The sequence below is a fragment of the Bombus vosnesenskii genome, unplaced genomic scaffold, assembly GCF_011952255.1.
Source record: "Bombus vosnesenskii isolate JDL3184/JDL3185 unplaced genomic scaffold, Bvos_JDL3184-5_v1.1 scf7180000013314, whole genome shotgun sequence".
Lineage (NCBI taxonomy): Eukaryota > Metazoa > Arthropoda > Insecta > Hymenoptera > Apidae > Bombus > Bombus vosnesenskii.
In genome coordinates this window covers 3,118,449-3,146,333 of record NW_022882960.1, presented here as the reverse complement: position 1 = coordinate 3,146,333, position 27,885 = coordinate 3,118,449, and positions in this window count along the sequence as shown.

Genomic DNA, 27,885 nt, shown 5'->3' with positions numbered 1-27,885 from the left:
TATAAGAATATTTCTTTTGTGGCATTTAACTACTAAAGCAAAAGTAATACAAATTTTAAAACGCATTTTGTGTTTGAAATTAGAAATACCGAGCTTTATTCGTTATATGGGATGCAATTAAGTATATGCTTTTAATATTAATATAGATGTATCATTCTTGTGTTGGAAGTGTCATAAAATATTTATTCTCTATTTTTATCTCCGACTGCAGCATTCACTGTAGCAAGCTTCAACATTAAAGTTTGTATATAATATTTTTAGAGATTACAGTGACACTGCAACATTAAGTCAATCGAGTGCTAGCCTAGAGTTAATTAAATCGTGTTCAAATAAACTAATAAAAGATAAATGGTAAAAGCATAAATAATATAAAGCAGGCCACTTCTTTTTCAAGATTATTGCATTTACATACTATGTACCATACAAATGTAAATAAAATATTTAAAAAAGAAGTGACTTATTTTAAATGAATTAATTTTATGCAATTCATTTGTAATTTAAATTTATATGAATTATTTATATGAAATTCTATAAGAAATTGCTTAAAATAGAGAATATTTCTTTATAAAAAGATGACATATATGTAATAATATAATAATTAACTAATTGTTCCAAACCAATTCTACAAACTATTGTTTCTACATGACCTCGTATAAAGGAGCTCGTGAATGATACTGTGGATGTCAGATTATAACAATAAGTTTGCTGTTTCCAACTATAGTACGTAAAATCCTTCGTAATTAGTCATTATTTGATGAAATTCTGTGAAGTACATGGTAAACTCACGAAGCCTTTTTGAACTTTCAACAGCTCGTTGACAAGAGAAAAGAGTTTAAATGCCTCTCTATATATCGAATTCCATTATGTTTGTTCCAATATTGTTAGAGTCTGCTGAATTTATTCTTATTGTGTAAATAAAAAGGAAACCTAAGTAGAAATCTCTTTGTCATACATATTTACGTTTACATACCACGAACAAAACACGCAATTTGGACAAGTCACGTTTTAATCAACCAAGATATGAACTAAATATATTTCAACAATATCTGAATCATATCAACGTTCTTTTTTAATTTTGTCTTATGTCTAGACAAAACGCATTGTGTCACAATGACAGTAGATACAACACTTATTTTGAAATAGAATAGGCAACCATGAAGATGACACATATTATATAAATATATTATTTATTTCATAACAAAGAAAAAGGAAAGTATACAAAGAAAGTATAAGAAAGATAAAAGAAATATAATAAGAGTGCCGTAAAATAATATTTTATATTTGCAAAGAATATATGTTTCGACAATGACTTTAATATAAAATTTAGTCGTAGATATCAAATTACTTCTTAGAATTAATTTTTCTTAATAGTATTTTGTTTTATATACAAATTTCGTAATTAGATTTTAGATTTTCAAAGGATTAAGTGCTCGTTAAGAGCATTTCAGAAGCTGTTAATTATTAAATATGTGGTAATTAATTAAATCAACTGTTACTCAATTTTAATAGTATAACTTATTTAGAAACAGGTTGTATAATTTTTTTAAATGATATATTGTAACAAATTTTCGTATAATTTTACGTACACATATGTACATTCAATAGCAATAGAAAATTATATGAACTTGGTTTCTTCTCTAAGATTTTCAATAACGTGGTATACGAGAGAAGTCTTTAAAATGTATAAATATCCTTCTGATTTCAATAACCGAGGAAAATGCGACTTTTCTTATCCACACGGTTAATGACGATCCGTTCTTGCACTGAGCTCGTACTACAATAATTAGTGAACTGGTAATGAGAGGTGAAATATATATACATAGAACATTACATAATTACTTAACTGAAATACACGTGAAACATAATCAACTTACGAACTTGATAAAATATTTCATCATAACGTGCGTTGCGTTAAATCTTCATTGCTACTCTGTTATTATGTTTCACTGCCAAATCTCCGTAGGAGTAGGTACTATAATTACCAGCATAATACAAAGATTGTAATAGTATATATATATATATATATATATATATATATATATATATATATATATATATATATATATATATAGCTACTCCTGCTTTTAAATATTTTTATTATGAAATATAAGTATAAACTTTAAACTCTCATATCAGAAAATTTGGAAAAAAGTGTTTTTTTTTCGAGTATTTTGAATTTACCATAATTGTGTGACTTAATTATTTTTGTTTTCTTTTTAATTAATTATATCACATGCGTAACTGATTCCAATTCTTTTTACTTGTTTTAAAGGAACATAAATTTCCGATTATATGGGTTCCGTAAATTATTAATTTAATTGATAACTGCTAGCGTTACCAGTCCTGTCGAAGCATTTAATTTATTTGTGTGTTTCATAATATTCACATAATACCTACATGTGTCTCATAACAAAATTAATAAACTGCAATTAAACTGATTTTCGTACGTTAGTATTATGTATAGATTTTTAACTCATAATCTCAGATTAATTACATAACTGATAATCAATAATTTGATTTGATAATTAATTGTTCCAAGTGTATACGAAATTAGTACTAATTTTGATTAATTTTGAAAGATGACATGTAGGTGTATCATTTTTCTATTTGTGTAGGATTATCCTGTATAAGACTGTAATTAAATTATCTCGTACTAAAGTAAATTTAATACAAAATGCTCAGTGAAAAAGTGGTACCTATTAGTGAAAATATCTTTGAGTTGAGAAAATTGTAAACACAAATGAGATTGTAAATATTGCAATGCATTATTATATGCAGCTTCAGAAATTCATAACAAAATCTTCTAGATAAATATAGACATTATAATTTTTGTTTTTTTTTTTTTCATGCAAAATAAATACTCTCGAATAAACAACTTTTCTACTGTGCCCTTCAAACACAGTACATGAGTCACATCTAAGCCATGATATCAGAAGAACTCGTAAACATAACAAAGAAGCAAAATTAAGTTAACTTAAACCCTAAAATACCAAAGAGCGCACAAATAAAAAACGCCCCAATTTAAAACTGAAAAACTGAGTCATAAATGTGGTAATCTAGGAACAATGGGTGTCGACCTAGCCAGATTTTCTCGGACAATGAATGAAATTTCCACGAAAGTCATATTCAATTAATCGCACGTGACGGAGAACGTTGGGACGTTTCTTAAGAAGCAAGTATGCATAGCAATCGGAAGAAAGGGAATTATAATGGAAGGAGAAGAGGAAATAAAAATTGTTTCTGCCGCCATGGCGGCATTTAATTAAAATTTGCCAGCTGGGATTAATAATTTTTCTTTATGTTCGTCCCGTTCTTTCTCTTCTCATCCCCTGTTTCTATTCCGTGTACCTTTCGGAAATAATCGACCCTTTCCGACAATACCGATCTGATGCTTTGACGTTCCAAGAAAATGAGCGGTGGCATTCTTTCTCCGCGTACTTCGATCTTTAATTACTGGCTGGCGGACAATTACAAAGCCAGACAGCGTCTCTGCGACATTCCTTGCCTCGTGGCCATTCTCTTTCTGTTACTTCCTTCTTATATAGCTTGTCATCGTTCCGACATCATCCACTGAATCGCAATACGTGACCAACGGAGCTTGCCGTAAATAGTGGCTGTCTCTGTTTCGAATTACGAAACCTTCCATGCTCGTTGGTCCTTAAAAAAGAATGCTGCTCGTCTTGTTTTCATATTAAAGGCTGGATTAATGAAGACTCTATATAATGTAAATAGTTCGTTTATTGAATGTGGATATCGACTGACTAAGTTTGGTGCATTGATTGTGTAGTTACAGAGGAGAAACGAGAGAGAGAGAGAGAGAGGGTTGTTGGTTTTATAATGTGACTTTGGATGTGGACCTCCATTGCTGAGCTTGAGAATCATATTTAATCGCAGGATTAGAATAGTGATTCTAGTCAGAGTTGTGATTTTCGGAATTTGAATTTTTATAGTTTCGTAACTAAACGCATATCACTGAATAATCACGATCTTTCCATATGAGAAGATAATTATTAGTAAATCAATCAATAGTAGCTATCAACATATTTAGGTATTGACAGGACACTTTTACTGTGAGCAATGACTTTGTTCAAATTGGATTTTTTAAATTAATCTAATAATTGTAACAATACTCTAATAATCTTCAAATTGTAGTAGCACAATTGTAAAAAATCTGTTAATAATAAAAATAATTAGATTAAGATATTGATATGAAAATTTAACGATATATGTTGTGAAGGCATTGATTCATTTTTTCATTCTTCATTATCTTTTACACTATTTGTTTAAGATTACTCAAATTACATGTTATTTGAAATATATTTATATTTCAGATGTAAACGTTACAATGAAATTATTTTACGTAAGAGGCGAATTACCGTGCTTTGTTGTCAAAGTATTGATAACAGAGAGATCTAAGAAACAATTCAAACAAAAATGGGTGGGAAAAGTAATAATACTGTGCGAATATAATTCGGTAAGGTATCGTCCCTGAATAGACGTGAATATCGTCTGCGACGTCGCGGTACTGGAAGGTTTCTAATCAAAAATATGCCTCATCTGATATACACCCTGATATGCATAACGATTTATAGCGGACCTGTATCGGGAGTGCTGTAAATTACATTCTAATGCGTTATTCATAGGGCACGTGTAATTAATTGATAACATATGTGCGGCTGAGAATCTAATTTTTCATCCAATTTTACCTTCACGCATTTTGGTTCTGCAAATCAAAAATGTTTGGCACGAGGTGTATGTAGGATTTATAAGATATTTGTGTCACTAATTGAAATGAAGTAGCTACTTTAAAATTAAGAAACTTAAATCAAACGTTGTGAACGATCCAACAACAATTAGATAATATTAGAATTTATCAGAGAAGTGAAAACGATCATTTAACTTATTAATGTTATTATATGTAATCTTTTGTAGACAATTAAGGAACACAGTAGTCCATTTTTGAGAAATTAAATAATTTTTATAAATAATTTTTATAAAATATATGAACGAACGGACATGTACCTTTCATTTCGATTTCTATAATTATCTCAAATATTAAGGATTATTAGTGTTCTTCGTATTACTTCCAAATATAATTAAACTTGCGAATCTTCTCTTATGGTAAATTCTACCAACGATACATTATCTCTATCTATGTACTATCCAAGATTTCACAACTCCTTCTTCTTAATTGCAGCAAGTACTCAGGAAAATCGTAATTCCAGTGTGACAGGGATTCTTACGTCGTGGAACGCCCGGTTTCCACAATAATGTACTGTAGTATTGCGTAATTTAACGGGTACAATATGTAACAGTGCGATTATGGATGACGAACATTAGGGAAACTTGCTATAAATATAAGTGGATGTGGTACGTCCCACTACACACCGTGTTATATCAAACCGCGTAATATGCAATTATGTGGAGTGCAATGTGCGCAGGTAGGAAGGTAGAGGGAAAATTGTGTTGTTCTTCAATTTCAATCCTAATTCTCGTTACCAAAAATGATGCTTATATGCGTGAATTATTCGTGTAATGAAGCATCATTCCATTGAACGCCAAATGTATCATATTTGTTAATAGATAAACGCGATATTGTAGCATACAAGAGCTATACAATCAGCATTAATATATTACAAATTTGACAAAAATAAAATTTTTGTTGCAAAATATTTACTCGAATAAAAAGAAGTCTATAAATATTATAAAGATAACATTTTTATTTTCTGTAATTGTATTTCGGTTAGATTCTATAATTATCGTAGAATTGTATTGTTTAATAGTTGTTTCATTACGTAAATACAATTTTATTGCACAATCAGATATCTCTTGAATTACAACATTGTAGAATTGTAAAATTATAAAAATACAACATCATGAAATTTTATTATTAAATTAATTAATGAAAATCAATGTACTGGAAATAGGACGGAAATAAAATTTTTGTAATTTGCAACTGTCCAACCAAAAAAATTTATCTATTAAACATATTATAAAATTGATCTGTTTTCTGTAATTTTCTTTCAATTAAATTTCTGTAATTAAAGAGTTGTAACATTTAAAATTTGTGCTGCTATGTAAATACAAAATTTTAAAATTATCCCACATTACGGGACAATATAATTTTAGAATTATAAAATCTTAGAACTATAAAATTACGGAATTGCAAAATTATAAAGCTTTACAACTGAACAGATTATAATTTGTTAATGTTCACTAAGTGCTATCTCCTCTAATAGAAAAAAATCGTAGAACAAAAATATTAGGCAAAGGAAAAATAATACAAAAGAATATGTATTTTGAAAACAATATAAGAAATTATTCGTGCTAGTGGTTAATTGAACTGATAATTAAATTAGATTTTCGTGTTCGAGTGTGCACCTGACAGGTCTACGCAGCAATTACAGTTAGCAATTAGATGCAGCAAACTTCGATTTTCCCTAGGTTCGTGCGGCATGAAATTGTGCCGTTGAATAATATTGCGATACATTAAACTCGTCTTTCTTGGGTTAAACTTACTTTAGCTACTATTATGTAAATTCTATATTGTAATATTTAACGATGAATTAGTATAACAATAACAAAAACAACAACAAAAGTATTCGAATTTTAAGTATTTAATTTCATTTTCTACAATAATAATACATACATGAAACTTTACAACAATAATACCTAATCATATTGTAATATTTCATTCGAAACAATATCCTTAAAATTATCTAATATTATCAATTAATTTCATTACAAAAAATTATCCAAATTTCAACACTTATCTAATCACAACAGATTACCTAACATTAAACATGCCGTAATCAAAGTGTAGTCAAAACATAGTGCTTTTGCTAATTTTGCTAATTATACAAATATGTCATTGATCGTTCATATTATGAGATTATGGACACAAGGGTTGATCAGCATTAGACAGACTTCGCGTAGACGCGCACAACCTGTATACCTCAAAGCCTCGTTCGAAGCTAAACTAAGCCAAGTCGAGACGATCTAGGTTTCGTGCGCCACGTCATGTATACACATACACGTTACTGCCAGCACTTGCCTAACTTGTTCTACACCAACTCGCTTTTCCTCAACCCAATGTCCTCCCCAGAGGCTCGTTGGTCACCAAACATCGGAGAGTCTTCGTTTATTGGCACGAAGCAGCACGAACTCTATAGTAGACTATTACAAGATCTGTGCATAATATCAGAAGAAAATTGATCCGATGTACTTATACAGAAACACACGTATAAATTTCGATAGTATTTTGATTATTGGTTTGGAACTGTGACAAATTCAACTTTGGAATTACCCTTATCAATTATTGATTTTATAGAACTGACACATCTTTAATTTTTTTCTTTTTTTTTTTTTTTTGTTTGGGAATGTTACATTGAAATGGTTTCATTAAAAATATATCATTGGTTTAATAAAAGAGTAACATGTTTAAAAAATCATCAATTTTATGATATCTGTAAAAAATTATGTGAAATAGTGGATTATTTACTGTCATAAGAGTCGAAAAATTACCTAAAAAATAATACTATCTGATAGGAAGAATGTCACTATTCACAAAAAAAAAATACTTATGTTAAACTAAAATTTAAATTAAAAATTTGGGAGAAGGGTATAAATTATATATTGTAAATAATATATTTATATTACTCGTTTGTTTCAAAACAGGAAGCATAGAATATATGCATATAGGAGACAATAACTCCTCTGATGATAGTACAATAAATAGTGAAGAAAATAAAGAGTGCGAAGGGCTGCAGGGACAATACAAAAGTGGCGAAAGAAATTAGGGAAAGAGGAATGAGGGTAGCCGAGGACATGAAACTCATAAATTGTACCCAGTGGAAATTAAGTAGGGACACATCATAGTCTCTGGAGAACGATAAAGAAACCAGGTAACCTATATATGTATAAGGAGAAATATTTATGCAAATTATTACATATGATTGAGAATGTAATAAAAAATGTCACATTATACGCAACAGTTATATATTTCTATTAGTAAAGGGGATATTAATAATGACAAGCCAAAAGAAAATAAAAAGAGAAATACAATAATAGTAGAGGACTGATAATAACTAAATTATAAAACAATGATAATTTTGCATAACATTAAAACAATAAATTTTTCTACTTCTCTTGGCTTATTTATGAATACTTTTTATATTTAAGAAAAAGTTCTATTAATATACTAAGAATATTTGAAAAGAAAACACAAACGTATTTACAGTGAAACTTCGTTTACATGAACTTCATTTATATGTAGTTTTTGTAGTAACTGATTAACTGAACTTTAGCTGATCCTATTAGGATACATTTTCATGCTTCACAGTCGATACAAGTTTGCAACATTATTATGTATTTAAGAACAAATGTATCGCGAAATCCTCTTATATGAACAATGAACGTAAACTACTATTAACTGAACGAAAAATAATAGGTGGTGGGGAGAAATGGATGGACTCCTATTATATGAACGACTTGGTTGTATGAACCAATTTGTCGTCCGACAGGTTCACATAAGTGGAATTCTATTGGACATAATTTAATGTATAAACTTTTATTTCTTTAAAGTATGTACATTATGTCAGATTACTCAAATTGAATTCTCTAAGTCGATCGACTTGGCAATACATAAGGTTGGGTACAATTACGGCATGGCCGCGCGTTGAAAGAAATCTCGTGAAATATGTCTGAAAATGCGGCTTGGCATTATTGAAATCCGATAAAGTTGTATACGCGAAACATGTGTAAAGTTTCCTACAGTAGCCGCAAGCTCCCACGAGTCGGCTTACAGAAGTATTTACGAAGTTCATAAAATTCTATTGAGTTTCTTTAAGTATCGAGTGATCGGGGAAACTGTTGACGATGTATTTCATATCGAGCTCTGTATTGGGACCGCTTTACCCATCAAAATTGTAACATACGCGTGCTACGAGTTCAACTTTCGATGAACTCAAAACGGTCCTCCTGCATCGTGGACGAAACGTTTATTTATTCGTCGTTACGTAAACATACAATTTGAATACTTTCATCCTTTTCCTTTTTGGTTTCCTGCAATCGAAAACCTTTTTCGATATCGAATGCAAACGTCAAAGGTATTTTAGCAAACTAAACAGAGAAAAACAGCGGATACGGGCGTGACGAATAGACAAATAAATGTTTAATATGAAGAACTAAAAATATTCGAAGCAAATGAATATTGATACTGGTAAGCGAAACCAAGGAATGTTATACCGTAACGTTTCAATTTCATAATACTGACGTTTGCAAAATTGTTCGATCCTTGAATTAAAACAATTTTACGAAATAAAGGGTGATACGAAAATATTTAAAATGGACATTATTCTTAATTATCTAAAATGATATTAAAATTATGCAAGTTAAATTATTTCATCCTTTTGATGAAAGCTTAATATTTCGAGCAAAATTATACGTTCTTTTTACCTACTGCTCCATAAATGTAAAATAGGGCAAAAAGGATAATGCATTAGCTCTTTATATTTTTCACTGCATTTAAATGTAATTTCTTTAGGAAATAACTTCTCTAATACATGTTTTATACAGATACGATATTATATAATTATAAATCCATTATCTATAGTATACATAGAGACTTTCATAATTAACCAATTAACAAATGTTATGCAATTAACCAAAGCTAAGGGTCGCAATCCTAAAACTTTGTAATTTTGAATTTTGAACACAAAATTGTTCACTATTGTTCACAATTAATATGCATCGAAAAATTGTAATATTACGGTATAATAAGAAGTGTATTTTTTGAGCATGCTTTATTTTAGGATAATATCTTTATTCATTTTCAAATTATAACGTACGCGATACAATATATACCATATATTGAATACCAGCCAAATACTAAAATACGATATCGACACTTTTTTCCGAGAGATGCGTGCGTACATAGCATACTGATCGTAAAAGCTGCTGACTTAGCGTCTGACCATTCCAGTCCCGCAATAGGCATATGCGAGTGAGAAACCCAATCACACGAAAAAAATAAAGATAAAGAACTATTAAAAATTTAAATTTTCTTTAAACGATGATATTTCGATACCCAGATGTCGTGTTAGGACAAAACGCAGCATATTTTTAAGGGTGAAGTTTTAGACCACTTTTAACTGTGGTCTAATTAAATTGATATACGTTTTAGATTGCATAATATAATAATTTACCTTTTTACAGAGACTAGTCCGATATAGTAAAAATGATTATGCTTTTAAAATCATATTTCCATTTCAATAAAAATGAACATTAATTTTGGTAAGGGTACTGAAGGTAAGCTTTTCATTGATTTTAATTATGTATTTTAACGTAATATGTTTTAAATCGTACATTACATAATTAATTGTTCGTAATTAATTAATTATTGTAATAATTTATTATATTATTACTGGAAGAGAATCGTAACGTTTGAAGTTATTGTCCTAGATTCTGGAGCAATTGATATCAATTATGTTTAATATTGTTATTCATGACTGATCATGACTGAGTAGTGTATGCAGTTGTATTGAAATCAATACATGTATATAGGAGTGAGATGTCTTTATGCACTTTATGTGATACATCCATGAGTAAAAATATTGTGTTTTTATGCAAATTTATCAGGGGGGATGATATGAATCGGATCGAACACAGACACATAGGTATAATTTATTAAATCAAATGTGACTGTTAATAAAATACTGTCAAATATTCAATATGGAATTGATATAAGAAATAAATTGTATTTGTTCTTCAAAAGAGATAGCATGAAGTAATTATTTTATAAATAAACACAGCACGAGTAATTTCTTCTTAATTAATTATATTCTGATTTGATCAATCTATGTGAGTTCCACTGAAGAAAGTTATTGACTTCTTGCTTTACTTTGAATTTCAGTGCAAAATTAAGTGATTATTTTTGTTCGAAATTAAACCATAACTATTCTCATTTGAAATACTCATTACATAGCTGTAACACTCTATTTTCACAGAGGAAGTTGGTATGCATAAGTAAAATATTTCAGCAAAGAATTAAGGTTATTCCATAAAACAACGCGATAATGTTAAAATAAATTTATCTATGATAATGCAACGTATAATAAATTACTTTTTTACAGCTGAATTACGGTGTAGTTATAAGTACATTAAATTATAGAATATTAAAAATTTCAGATATCATCTCGAATAAATGCATCGTTATCTATTACTTTAATTTATTGCTCCCTGTACAGCGTTATTAATTCATATTTTTGGTAATAACACAAATATTGTCTGTTACCTACAAAATAACATTTGAATATTCGGATTTTATGTCTTTCATTTTAAGGTCATGTTTAGTCAATCGAGGATTTCCAATTTTCCATTCTGTGTAGTTTATTATTTTCCTTTATAATTCTCTTGTCATATTTAGAATTAAATAAGTTTACTATTACGATTCTTAATCATAAATGAATATAATCGATCTTTTAAGACATCTTGAAACCTATCGAACGATAGTTCATTAATAAATTACGGATATTTACATATTTCTGGCAAATAACACGCAAAAATATATGAAGTATCCAAAATATAGCATACGTTATAAAGTTTTATAAATATGTACAAACATTTTAGATACCAAAGTTACCCAGATTTTAATCATTTCCTATTATCTTCCTTTGATTAATGAAACAATGTATTATTATATCCAACGCAGCTTCCCATTCATTGAAAAATTTGTATCTTTGAATTCTTTCATCTTCATAACAATAATGCAATATATTTGCAAAAACAGACTATAAAGGATTTCGTAAACAAACACGATTTTAATTATCTCCCTTCGGGTTAGTTTCAATTAACCAGACGGCCTCAATTTCGATAAGCCGGTTAATCGAGATTTCAGGGTACTTTATATTTTGCATTATTTCGCATTGTGGCCAAATTAATCCACCGAATACCCACCTATTCCAATGAAAACCGCTTCTCATTTACATTTTTACCTTTATCACAACTTAACGCTCGACGTTAATAGCCGACTGATTAACATTCGAGTGTTTATCTAAGATATTTGCTCACGGATGTTTCGCAAAAATGTAAATTCAGCCAAAGCCCATTTTGTAAACAATACGATTACGCTGTTTATCGCGATGTCCGAGTTAGCGTTTATTCGCCCTCGCTTTTTCGACACGCATACGTGTTATGCATAGTAATCCACGCGAAATTACAACAAAATCGTAAAAGAAAAAATGTGAATAGTTCAAAGGGGACTAATTTCTAGGATTACACGTTTGCATGTATAATGATGCATGTGCGTTATGCATTTGTGTAACCTATTTTTTAAACAGAAATATATACCTACTTCGACACTAGAATAATTAACCTTAATCTGTATTTGAATTTGATACATTTGGACAATTATAATTAAAATGATACGGTGCAAATGAAATGCATGCATATAATCACATGTTGTTCCCAATGAAAGTTTGCATTAATTTTTCCAAAAGCTCTTACATATTTTGGATAACTGTAGAATGAGAAGACTGAATTTTGAATATTTTGGTGAAATTGGTAGGTCTTGTAAAAATCACACGTGGTTACTTATGTGACACTTGTAACAGCCAGTATGTGTTAATGATATTATGAAATCTGTTGGTCATGTACATTGAAAAAGTTTAACGAATTATACTTTATTTAATATTATATATTATGAAGTAGATATGTACAAATTTATTAAAAAATTGGTCGAAAACTATCCTGAGCAAAGGAAAAGGTAGAACGAGATTGACAGTGACAAAGAAATATTTTGTAGGATGATTTAAATAAATATTTTTATTAAATAAAATATACAAAAATTTGTCTATTGAATTCGATTTCACTGTTTCCATGGCTGATCTGAAGTTACTTCCATTTATTATCATTTTTTAGCTCTTCCGTAAAATTAAATGGTCGCGTGTGAATATACCTTATTTTTTATCGCTTCGTATATATTACGTATTAATTGGTCGGATCAATTAATAATCACGTACAGAAGGTAAACGATATCATTGGCATGTTGGTTGCACGTAAAAATAAATCTAGGCAAGCAGACAATAAAGATGTAAATATCTCGCATATCGGCGTTGCTGTTTTACGAGGGCAATTTTTAATTCCCAACCAACAGCGAATCCACCGCATAAATAATACGGGAATGGTATCGACTAGCTGACGTAAATAATACGAAGTGCTACAAAGTGTCAGATGGGATACTCTATCCCGTTCCCCTGGCACGAATTTTATTTCAACCGTATTTGATAGCTTTACGAGCGTAATTCATAATTGAATCGTAATATCATTGAATTAAAGTCACTTGCTTTCCATGAATGCAATATTTGCGAGACTGTTTTAAAATATTATTATTGCTTGATTTAGTAAAATTCACATTCCGTCTCTTTCTCTTATTTTCTTCTCTTTAATTTGATAATACTCTTATCATTAAAAATTCTATCAATTTCATGAAACGAGGTTATTCATCGCAACGTTCATTCTAAAATTATTTATTTTCTAATATTCCCTGACTCATCTTTTAATTTTACGGAATATAGAATCTCACTTTTTTTCATAGTTTCAAAGTCATACATTATTCTATGGTGTCGAATAAACATTTCTGTAAATATATTTAATACTTCCGTTTTAAAAACATTGGTTTCTGTAAGCTTTTTATGACGGACGAAATTATATATCGAATTAACTATTTTATCTTAATTTTAATTATTTAATATAACCGCTATAATAATTATATAATAAAAGCGTGCAAGCCCAGTAATATCTATATTATGAATAATGAAAGAAAAAGAACAAAAGAGTTATTTGAATTATTTCCATCAAGAAATCGAACTATTGTAGCTTTAACACACCCAAGATTTAATAATTTCATTGATGACAATTGTACACGTGAATACATCATTTTTACCATAGAGCATCGGACACAATTTTATCTATTCAAATTTCACAGATATGAAACTTTTGTGATAGGTAAAAATTCCCGTTATAAATGAGTTTTTTATCGATGAAACCAAAGATTGAATGATAGCATAGTCTCGCCAGTCTGCCAATAGACTCTTGTATTGCAGAACGATGTTCTGGAGGCTTGTCTGGATGAACACCATTCATTGGTGGAAACATTGTACGATCATCGCGACACTTAACACCACTTGACATCGTTGAATATCAGTAGGAATTGACCTGATGGAAAGAGGACATGGCCGCTGATTCATCTGCTTACAGAATACTCTGCTTCTCAAAATGGAATTTCTCTGTAACTCCGTCGAAACTAGAACAATCACTCTCTATGCTCGCGTACGATCCTCGTTTTGCTCTTTAAAATGCATCTCTTAAGATCGTTCGTCTAACAACGCGATGTATCTAATGCGCTTTAGGTTTTCTCTTTGATTCGTTTTATCGATTTCTGTTCTCTTACTTCAACGAAGATTTAGTAATTCAATTGAATTTCCATTAAAACTTTGTGCAGTATAGAAAATTAGAATATATTGAAACGAACTTTTGGGTACTGTTTAACATAAAAGAATTATATAAGCATTTTATGTAGATTTTGTTACATTGAAATTCGTGATTGCTGTGATGATAGTCTTTCGATTTTTTATTGTATATTTGATTTGAAAAATAGTCATAACGATTGTTGGATAGTTCATTCTTCCAGACATTATTAATTTCATGCCGGATTATGAAAAATGCGGCACTCAGCCGGCAATTGGAATGAAAATTAATTACCGCGGCTTGATTTTGATGTACATCGGACCTGACTTCGAGCGAATCCAATTAATGCCTCTGATCAGAAATGGATTTATAATTAATTCCCTTTAATGACTTAAACAATTATAAATGAGAAATAGTAATACTTTATTTGTTGTTCTTATTCTTTTTATTCATTTTTTCCCCAATAATTTATATTTCGTACTTTAAAATGATGAAACTAAAAGTTTTTTTTTTATATAGCTTGCTGTATAATTGCTTGCTGTATTTGTACGAAAAAAACTCGCTAGTTCTATAATTAATGCAAAATATTGCCAATAATATGGAATTACGATTTTTATTGGTCTTAATTAAGTACAGATCTTAATCGTAATAAAATTAGTCGATGTGTCATATATGTATAATGTATTCGAAAAGCACAATGTCTATAAAGAAAGACGAAAACTGTATAGTTTCCCGAATTTTATCGTCTCATTTAATTCATCGTGGTGAAGTTTTAAGACGATCCGCCTTATAAGCCGCCGTCAATTTGTAAATACGATTCACCTGGTATCTGGGACGTCACGACGACATCGTTGACGGGGAAGTTAATATCGAACTCGCGATGTGATGGAGCGATGTTGTCGAAAGTTTTGACTGTGTTTTCTTCATTGTCGTGACGCTGACAATTAATTAGGATAGCTATTTAACAGTTTGTAATTTCTCACCATAATTACACATTTTCCTTAAATAACTGAATACTTAGACAGATATGAACTGAACAATTTTATTCATATCCGCGAAATGTACATACGTATCATGTATTCATGTACATCATTAAACACAATTCCAAAGATTGACGATACATATCATTATATTAACATTCTCAATTGCTTGTTACATCAAAGAAAATTCTCTCTTTATACATCCATATCTTCGTGTATATCTTTCAATCTTAAAACCAAACTTTACGCGTTAGGGACATTCGCGTGGCACAAGAAGGCGTGTTAACGTTCTCGTGAAATCGCGCGAAACAACCGTATGAATTATACAAGCGAATTTCATAGGCTGCTGCGCAATACGTCCGCATGAATATTCCCAAGAAATAATATAAGAGTACAACCCGTGATCCACGAGAAAACACAAGTTTCGTGGCCGCATTCTACAGGGCTATTTTCGCGAGATGCTTTAGCGATCGTGAAACGATGTTTCTAAACTCCTGGTTAGCTTATTTGGCGAACAACAGAACATGACAGAGCAGTTCAGATCAAAGGGAACTTCTGCTTATATTTTTTTCATGGAACCAGACTCAGTCACGGAATTTTATAACATCGCGTTCCACGTTTTCCATGCACGCAAATTATTTCGATGAAACTTTACCCTACCCGTTGTATATTTCGTCGACACGACACGCTTCGAACAGTTGCAATGCTATTTGCCCACCTGCCGTTCGTCAACTGTGCTCATTTACTTTTTAAATCTACCGATCGTTAACTGTACAGCATCGGTTTCCACGTAGGAAAGTGCTCTGTAAAGCGATCCTAAAAATCCCTTGATATTGTGTGCTTGAAAATCAATTGATCGAGTAAGAGCACTTATCATACCCTCAACGGTAACACGTATAATCGGATTTCTTCATAATCCGAATACGTTTTTCGCTGTATTATCCAATCGGTGTGTTTAGAGCGATTAATGCTTAGGCGAAGAATAGTTGAATTTTTCTTTTACACCATGTATGGTGTACTTTTATATTCTTCTCGCTTATTTTTGTATTTGGTCATTTTATGAACTTTTGTTTTATTATCAATCTTCAATATACACCAAGGCAGAAAATACACAAAAATTTCTTTCAAAAAAAAAGGCTAAAAATGAAATCCATTAAAGAATGTTGGAGGTAGTGTCACAATAATTGTTTTTTTTAACAAATAAATGTAAGCTTTAGTGGATGATACAACTACCATATACTCGGGACACATGTCAAAAAATATGGAAAAAATGTTACAGAAATGAAATACCGCACAAAGCTTCTTTTGTATAAAAATTCAATTGCCTGTCACAATTTTATGCAATATATGGATTTTTAAATTATTTATGTACTTCGTTTGTATATAAACTAGGACGATTATTACTAAATTTTGATAGTTCTTTATATTAGTTAGTTCTTTTTATTATTTTTATTTTTCACGTTACTTTATTTCAAAATAGGAGAAACAGTTCTACGTACAAACCTAACGTCTGTATTTTTAATAATATCTAATGTTGCAAATTATTCATATTTTTTGTGATATTCCTACTTCTATATTTATTCTTCTCATAATTTCAGAAAAAAAAATTTCTACAAAATCCTCCTCTATAAAAATTTGTATTCTTTTGCACAGCCATTTTGACCATTGAAATATAGAAACAAAAAGCAGGGAACGTCCACTTTTTTAAATAAATTACGGTGCATATAACGTTACATTGGTAGAGGCTGGGACTGCAAAACTGTCGAATCACGAAGCAAAAATGTCCACACGAGATAACATTACAGATTCGATATACTGGTTAAAAAAAGGAAATGTCTACTTTCCATGGAAACGAAACAAAAAATGTCCTCGTGCTTTTTACTTCCACTATTCTAGATTTAATGTAAATTTTCATTACGTCAGAACTAATAAAATCTTGCGCATAACAGTTAAGCGAAGAACAAAGTATCTGAATAAAATGGATATCCTTTGTTTTAATAGCAACAAAAAGTATAATACTCTGGACATTATTTATCTCCTCCCAATATTCTGCAATTTTTCACTGCAAAAAAATTAAAACAATGCAAAATAATTATTTTCCTTAACCAATTTTTCTTTCTGATGCCTGATAGAAGCATAAATTACATATTATGAATAATATAGATAGATGCAATGAGAATTTTGCTTTTGTTTTTTGTTTGAACTATTTTAAAATATGTAGAAAAATGACTCTAAAAGAGAAATATTTATTAATACGAGAATGTCATATAATAAATTATTATATAATAACATTACACACATATACATATGCACGTATGTAGGTGAAATAAATGTTACAATTCACAAAAGCTGTTTTGCCTCTACTTTTAGTAGTAAGGAATACAGCTAAGGAGAAAACTACTTTTGTTGTTAAATAGTTGAGTAATTAATAATTATTTATTTCAAACTATTTAGCAGAGAAATTTACTTTTCCAATTATTTGATTATGTCACTCTTGTACTAAAACAACGATATGTTACGTAACATTTCTTATCCTTCCTTATTAATCCAGTTAAGATTAAGCAAGTAATTAATGCAATTAGAACTTAGCTCGAGCATGCAACAGACTGTTCACAAAAACTGGCTATATTTCATGCTCACAGTTTTATTTCCCTAAAAGAAAGGACTATTCTCGTGCCCACTGGCATCGAACCGATAAGAAATGTGCAAAAGGTATCGTTGGTGGCACGCGAGGCAATAAATCCACGTGAAACGAGTCGCGCTGTTATTGTTACTCGACCGAGATAAAAATCAGAGTAGCGCCGTTAAGTAGCTAAGCAACGATGTTTTACAAGCCCACCCAGTTGATACAGGCGAGAAGAAAAATCGTGGATTTAGAAGATTCCCAGGAGCGCTATATAAAACACTGAGAACAGCATTCAATGCCGAATAAAAAGGCTCCGTGGCGCACTAAAAGATCGTTTACGGCACTTTCGAGCCTCTTATTACCTCTGCGAGACGAAGAAAATTATTAATTCCCCTGAAAATTAATGTTCTCTGCGACTGGCAAATTCTGCACGATTTTTCTTTCGCTTTTTTTTCTTCTTCCCTATTTTTTTTTATTTCAGTTACAAAGTCGAGAACAATCGTCGAGGATTCAAGGGTCTGAGCTATTCTTAAAGAGTAAATTATGTATATTTCTAGTCTGAGGGAGTTTTATTATCGTGCTAAATTTCAGACTATTATTTTCCCTTGGAAATTGCAGGTATTAGAATTTCTGTTATAATGAAGGAATTATTCAGGGGGAAAGATCAATTAATTTTGCATTTGACGTGGAGGAATACTGATAATTTTTTGTAGGGATCCTATGGAATTATTTCTTTTTATTTTGATTTAGTTATTCATTTTAGTATGTTTCCTTAGTAACTTCGTCCAGTATATTAATATTTATATGGAACCCATATATTCTTCATGTTGCAAATACAATCGTAATACATTCATTTTGACAAAATCTTAGATGAAGAGACATATACGTATGTGTATCAATTTGTTTCATTTACCATACGCGAGCATAACACACTACTATATCAGAAACGTACAAACCAAACTATAGCATACCATTTATAACACACCATTAAATTTATCAAGATTTCAGAGATATCGTAATTATGCAACCGGTGAAATACAGAACCTAAATATCTCAGCTGATGCTGAATAATATAACAACTGTTGATTCGAAGCTCATCCAATCTGAAACTGTTAAATTTAATTGCTCCTCTAATACATTCTATCTACGTATTCATTTTTGTAAATATATCACATTGATATACCGTATTGATATATCGTAATGGTACATATGACACCTATGCTACTAAATTAATTTAAACACGTATTCACGTTTCTAATAATAAGGAAAACTTCGAAATAGATTTTTCAATTCTCCTGCGTCCATCAAATCCAAAATCTCACATGCCAACTTCGCCTACCTGTAACAAGAAAATCAACGACAAGTACAAAGGAAATACGAATAGTGAGAGACGAGTTAAAACGAGAGACAGAAAGGCCGCAAGACGAAACGCAATGCACTTTATTCTCGTAGTTTGTGCCAGGCAAGTAAGAATGGTTAAAAGGTAAAAAGAGCATGCTCGATCTCTTAGTTGGCTCGTTAGCCAACGAGTTCTTTCTCCTTTCGCGGGCTGCTAATTATCTCTATAGCTTCCAAGAGACCGCCATCTCGACAACTACCAATCCCCCTTTATGCACCCCCTTCTGGTGCCGAGTGCTGAGCTTACGAGTTCGATAATCGCTCCTCTGCCACGATAAGCTCTGATTTATGAGCTTTTCAGCGTTTCTAGGCCCCTGCGACTACACCAACTTCTGGACAATGAAAAACACTGTTGGCCGCAGTTACTCATCCGCGAGCACACAGTTTCGCGCCACGAAACGGTTGCACGCTACTTTCGACCATGTCGACGACTCGTTTTTGTGTCAAATCGCGCGTGCATTACCACTGTTCGTGCATCTTCGTTTCTCCCTTTTTTCTTTTTTTATTCTTTCCGGAATCAACGATACTTATCAACACTTCCAGGAGGCTGGTTTCAGTCGAGGATTTATTTTTCGTTTTCGGCACCTGTGACAAGCTGCTACGTTACCTACGAGTTTCTGATATACGTGATTCGGTTATTTCATAGCACAGAAAGTAGTTCGAAAATATATAAATATCGTGATGTCAGCGACATTTGATTGTTAGTTTAGAATCTGGTAAGTGTTCTTTGATAACTTTTTGTAATATAAAATTCTTTATGTATATAGCAAAAGATACATATGAAATGTTACATTAGTTGTGGCTACCTTTTCCAGAGTTTCGTCTAGCTTTAAACTTCCTGACTCGGTATAAATTCCAGAGTTTAACATTTGTAAGTAAACAGACACATAGTATTGTATTTAGAGAGATGGAAGAAAATACGTACGCACTACTTAAATGATCACAGAAAATTTCTGGATTGTGTGTGCCTGTGAAACCGCAAAAGTGATATATCCAGTTTGTTTGTCCAGTTTGAAATATTTCTTCTCTCCTGTGCGCGCGTCTCAACCCTCTTGTACATCTTACGACGTTTATAACGAAGTTTACACGCAAATAACTTTTCCAAGATGCCAGATATCCACGAAGTAATTGACGCGGGTTTAAATCACGTACAACTAAACTAGGATTCGTAACTATATAATACATTTTGTTTGCCGAAGGTAGTGTGAAATCAGATCGCGTATCAACCACGAAGCTTACGAGTTCGATAATCACTTTGACGCGATAAGTCCTGATTTATTGGCCACTCACTGAAACGCGTTTCGAATCGCGGTTACTTTTACCTTTCCATGTTAGTTTCTTCTATCTCCCTTTTTTCCCTCTTTTCCTTTTTTATTTTTCTTGCAAGCTCGAAACGATACGATCCTCGTGAATACGTCATATCTGATTGTTCCAGGCAGAAATGCAATTATCGTCGACTGCATAGTAATATTTTGCACGTCGGAAGTGATAAATTATTAGCACGTGCATGAACGCGTGATTTCCTTCATTGCTAGTCAAAATTAATTTCCCAATATACGCGTTACGTTGAATAGGTAAAATTTCATTTTCCGAGGGAAAAATTCGGGAAACTTCATCCTGACATTCCGGTTGCAATTCAAAGTGGATTGTTGATATGACGGGATCAGGCAATTTATTATATCGAGCGATATATCATTCTAGATAAGAGCTGTTGCTTAGGGGATTGTAATTATAATTTGAAAACGTGAGGAATAGTTGTTTCTTTATTCTATAATTATATTCCTTGTTCTTGCTATATATTTTTTTCTATAAATATTTAATATTTAGATGTGACATTTTTGTGATCAATTTCTAATTTTAAGTGCGATGTTTTAATATGTTAAACATCTAAAAATGTACATAAATACATGAAATTATATAATTGTCAACTTTCGTATAAGCAATTTGCTTATTCCAATCTTAATGTATTATTGCGAATACATACAATATAACGAGTAGATTTCGTATAAAAATGTGAAAGGTCATTGCCCTCGAAAAAAAGTAAAAGGATATGTCTGTTGACCGGAAGTATTGATTTATCAAGTTGTCTGGCCTTCGCAAGATAATATCGGTAAAAGAACATGTATTAAATGAATCTATAAAACATTATTTTATAAAACACTATTAATTATAATTTAATTTGATAATAATTTGGTTATGGAAATAAATATGTCCTCTTTGATTTGCAGAAACACGATAATCGTCGCTGTTATTATGTTTTATTGCTATGTTATTGTATCAAGTAACTTATTTATTATTTTATTATGTCACAATGAAAAGTTTGTGGGAAAGTTGACGATAATTTTTATAAGCACACCTAGAAGAAATTCCAATGGTAAATGACTAAATATTACCATTACACATAAATATACAAAATTCAGCATAAATAGTACTTACAGAAATTTCTTATTTTGGAAAATACATCAAACTTTTTATTTATATAACCGATAAACATAAAAATATCGTGTGTATAATTAACAGATATATTATTAAACGTATTATTAGGTAAATGGCAATTATTATTGTCAATTAAAAATTCTACTTACAAAAAGGACTAGTAAGTCTTCTCTTAAATAATTTACTTAAGAAATACAATTATTACCTACGTGCAATGATAAATTAAAAACAAAGCTGTTAGTGATTAATAGAAATTTTCGAGGTGAAATTTGTAATTAGAAATTTGAAGGTACTCTGTTACATATTTCAAAGCAGCTTATAAATTCTGTCGTATACATTTAGTATGAACGACAACATTTTTTTAAATTAATACCTTAATAGAAATTCAATAATTCTCTATTGAATTAATGCAGAATATCTCTGACGCACGGAATACTGAATTCTAATCAGCTAAATCTTATACGTACATAAATTACCCAGCTTTATGCCACTAATGAGTGGCTGTTGCCGATGTTTTTATCAAAGCGTCTCTCTGTATCGATAGCTTAAAATAAAAATTTTCCGTTGAGCGAACCAAGCCGTGCGAAGATGTAACATTAAACGAAAAAGTTTCGCAAACAGACAGGAGGAAAACAGGTGGGCAGAAATGCGGATGAGGAAACTCTGAGAGGAATACTAAAATGTAAGCACATGTAAGAGGAACAGAATCATTATAAAAGCACTACAATAAAGAATAAACTTATACAATGGAATGTTCTGCGAGTAATTAAAAGTAATTTCCATAAGTGAATTGGTAGAGAAAGTATAAGGGTTATCCAAGTTTATTGCAGCCTTCGTTTAATTCATTTCATAAAGTATTTCTGACATTGTTTTGATCGAATGTTTTTAACGTTGTTCTGCTTCTAAACGGTATAAATAGACTGGTAGATAGTGTGAATGAGATATATTTAAATTTACATTACACTACATTTGGTCACATTCAATTTACATTACTATACTGGTAATAAGTAAATCTAGACACATAATGAAAGGACAAAATAACCAACATGAACGAGAGAAATCAAGGTAAAAGAGACTGGAAGATAGCAGAGATTGAGTAAGAGGAGACATATCCCCAGAAGGGATTCAAAATGAGAAAATCATGGAAGAAAAAAGAAGAAAGGGCAAAGAGAGAAGCTAGACAACAGTGGCATCGCGACCTTTTAAATTTTTCATGCCACGTTCGAAAAAATGTGACCAGAATCGCAAACATATTTAAAGGATGGGTAGAATTTAATGAGATTGCACCACGTACATTTAAAGTTAGTCGAACTGTCAGCGAGATTAACCGTTCACGATCTTCTCTGTGAAAAAGGCTACAAAATTATTATAAATTTTTCTTCTTGTATACATCAATCTTTGAAATCATTAATTTATTAAATTACACTAACGTATGAGTACTGCCATTGTGTTATTTTGAAAAATGTGAGAAAGAGAAATTCTTAATTACCTTAACAGGTTTTATGCACGTACGTTGATATAGATTTATATTCAACAAATTTTAATTAGCGGATATCGACATAGTGGAACTTATTATAACAATAACTTTGAAATAGAAAATTAACATTGAGAAATTAATTATTTTTTGCAATTGTATAACTCATTTTCTAATATTCTAATGAATTTAACATTTCTGTCTCTAACGATACGTAATGCAGTATTATCAAATTAACAAGATTTCATTTTATAATTTACCGATTAAGATGTAAAGAAACGAGAACAGCAAAACGAGCCTAATAGTTTTTATTACATTGGGATATATGTACGCAATATATCATTATATAATGCGTGGCTTCTTAGTTCTGCAAAATTTAGTTATTACTTATTTTAAAACAAAACGAACTATAACTGATATTAATAGAGAAATTTAATAAGTTACTACTAGTAAAAGTTAGTAAAATGACAAAAAATTTAATATTAAAAATTTAAGTAATATTAAAACTTAGTGAAGTAATGGCAAAATTAATAACAAAATTTGGAATTTAATTCACTAATAATAAAATTTGATATATTATGCCTAGGAGAAATTAGTATATTTTTACCAATAATTCTCAATAGTAGATTACAGAATTTAAAGCTTAATTTCTTGTACCAAATAATCAGTCAAAATGTTCATATTCCTATGTCAGTATCCAACACAGACTTATGTTTCTATGGTAGCATTTCTAACGTTTCCCATTTTCACTGATCAATATCAACACATTCAGAATTCAGTATCGAAACAGATATCTGTATTTGTGCTGTAATTCATCCACTTTACGTGAACCAAGGGCATTCGCACATAAAAACGTTTGATCTGGCAATCCAGCAAACGACTAACATCGATCAACTGAGCATGATAAAACGCAGCGGATCGCGAAGTCGATAAACGATACGATAGGACAGGATAGGACTCATCGAACGCGTAAAAAATTTCATTGCTGGCATCGTGCAGCGCCTACGAGATTGATCGAATGACGAACACCGGTCATCCTGCGATGTTCTATTCGATTTTCGCGACTGCATTGATGCTGAGCTCGTATACTTGCTCTTTAACGAAACAAAGAATCCCGCGGGTGAAACCGAGATCAACGCATAAAGAAGAAATATGGATTTGCGAAAGAAAGAAACTTGACATGGGGAAGAATGCATGTCGACCTATGGAAAAACGGAAGATCAATGTGGAAGGGAGGAAAGTTTAAAACACGGAGAAGAAAGGGATTGATATGTGGGAAAAAGGAATTGATATACAAAGATCAGAATGTGAAATGTACAGTGTATGTGAAATAGAGAAATCAAAATTTGTGGGAAAATGAAATTGACGTAAAAGAAAACTCTGTATCAGAAAAGTAGAACTAATTTGTGGAAGGAAGAAAATTTAATGTATGAAAATAGAAAGATATATAGATCTATTATATGGAAGATAGAAAAATCACGGGTCGAAGGAAAAAGGAATTGATGTGAAAGAAGAGTCTGAAACAGCAGAAAAGTCGAGCTAGATTATAGAAGAAATAAAGATTAATGTAGGAAAAGAAAGAGAAATATTATATAGTAAATGAAAATAGAAAAATTACAACTTGTAAGAGAATGAAAAATCTAAATTTGCGGAAGGATTGAGTCAATTTTTAGGGGAAGTGCAAATTAATGTAGGATAATAAAAGCGGGAGAATATATTTAGTATATAGATAAGTAGAAAATGTAATGGACCATAAAGGAGAAACCATAATAAGAATAGAGATAACTATATGCTTTAACTATAATATCAAATAAAAAAGTTTGGGGAATTAAACACTGCTAATATATATCTATATATGTGTATTCTTTCAATATTCTGCTTTGACAATTCTATGAAGAACGAGCCTTCTGCTCACAATCGTAAAATGTTAGTCCATGATGCAATGCCGAGAAGGGTCCAATTTATGGCACCCTCAAGAGTTTACGCTTTCTCTTCCTGAAGCCAATGATGACAGAAACCGAATGACCCTTCCGAACGATCGACCCTTCACATTTTCTTACAAAGTCAACTTATAGAAACAAACATTAACGAAAATAAAAAGAAACAGTATATAGCGTACGAAAAATACAGTCACAATTCGAAAAAAAAGAAATCGATCTAAGAAAAAAGTAATGTCTGGCAACGAAAAGCATTAGTTGAAAACAATAGTAATCAATACTCGAGATAATAAAGAAATTGATGAATTCTTACGTAGCAAGAGAAGCAATTGATATCCCAAAATGAAAGAGACGTAGGACAGCGTCTATATGGGGTGATCGTATTGTTAGTCAACTTAAAGACGATGTCGCCAATCAAACCGCTGTGATAACGCCTTGTCGGTATGTGTGATCTGTCATCAGAGACCGATATCACTTCTGTATCAGGGTGGAGATGGCTATATATGCAAAGTGAAAACGAGAGTGTGTGATCTACGGTGTGTTTGGCGATAGTGCGTTTGGGTTAAGCAGCGGCAAGATCATCCCGTAGAAAGGAATGATCGATGTAGCGAAAGGAAAAGGATCAACGGCATTTTGAATATGAACGGGAGAATAGAAATTAATTCATAAAAGGAAAGAAAATCGATAAATAAAATAAACGAGTGTTATAGATATGGCTGATTGATAGTCCCTATTAGTACTTCGTATAAAACTTCTTCGAGGCTATGTTACGAAGAGTTTAATAGTTATGTATTTTAGTTGCATATTAAATAAATAGAAGAAAACAGAATGATACAAAAACAAAATTAAAATCGGCATAACGTTGTTAGATATTAATATGTTACGGTATAATTATATAATAGAATGAAAAAAAATAAGATGGAAATAAAAAAAGATCCTATATTCTATATTCTATATTCTAAAGTTATCCTATATTCTATTCTGATTTTTCTATAATTGAGGATCATACGAGTATCGTGTGTATGAAATCTATAAGATTTCCGCGCTCCTCTTCATTCGACTGGTGCAAGAGAACCGTTCATAATAGCAATCCTTTAACTTCTTTGAACAGTGTATTTCTATAAACGAGATGATTGGACGAAGAATTTTGAGAATTTTCTTTAACCTTTGGTAATAAGCGTGAAGTACAGAACGTTATAAAGTACAAAACTGATCAGTAGATAGAGAAAAACGGGAACGAGGCGCGATCATGCTTTCCCATTTGACGCATATCGAATTCTTGCGTCGTCGAACATCCGCGACAGAGCGTGGATCAAATCTGCGGAATGGAGCGGACAAAAAGCGGTGGTTACGATTCACGTGCCGATTTGTTTGCACGCGGAAACTATTTGCTCTATGACCAATGGTTCTATCTATCCCCGAACTTCCATTTGCGCTCGATGGAGCGCGTAATGCACCGCGTTTGACGTGTCAGCATCGTGCTAACTAATGGGAACAGTTCGGTTTTGTGTCACGAAGACCGCAACTAGTCCACCAGGTAGAAAAATTAAAAACGAAAACAATCGTAAAATACTGAGCTAACGTGACTTGATCATATTATGGAAAACCATTATTGTGTGTTGCAAGGAAGGAAGCTTGAGAAATGGTATTCTAAAGAGTCATTTTTCTTTTTAATAGTGGAAGATTGTGCTTTGCAACCCTTACGTGATAGCGATCGAATTATGTGGGAGTCGATTGCTGAAGGAAACATACGAATGCACGTTTAATCAGCAAAGGCTATCACGAATGAAATTTCATCTCACATGAATTTTGTTTTTGAACATTATCGTCTCGTATATCATATGGTATCGCGGAAGATGATAATTAACTATTCGTTGGAAGAAAGGAAACTTAAGAGGCAATTATTATTTAAATAGTAATGTTTCTTTTTTATAGTATAGAATTACAATGTGCAACCCTTGCATGCAACCTTTGTGCAATTGAATTATTTGAGGCCCTAGCACTGAATGAAACAGAGAAATGTATTCTTAATTCTTACGTATATAAGTACGTAACTACTGTACAAAACATTGTATATAATATTTCATACATTACACATTACACACGTACGAAATAAATGAATTAATCAATGCAGAACTTAGTTTTTTAATCTTGCATTGGAAAGGGTATTAAAAATGTATCAGCTAATGAAACATGCAATTCTCTGGCAGGAAAAATGGAAAGCACGTATCTATAAGCAAATGCATTGTGTTTATCATCAATTTCAGATATGATAATCTTAATGATAAGAAATTCGATTTTGTAATTTTCATTTTTCAACATTATAACGAACACATTATGGTAACTTAACTAAAAATTTGTTTTTGTCATGCAAAAATATGCTTATTTGACAGATTTTATAATTAATTTACAACATAATAATTAATTATATTAGAGAATAAATTATAGATGATGTTAAAACTGGTTAATGGGAATGAACATTTAATAGTGGTTTCTAATTATTGAAACGTAAGCTTCATTTAACAGAAACTCCTTATTAATTATTTATCTGAAAATTAATTGATGTAG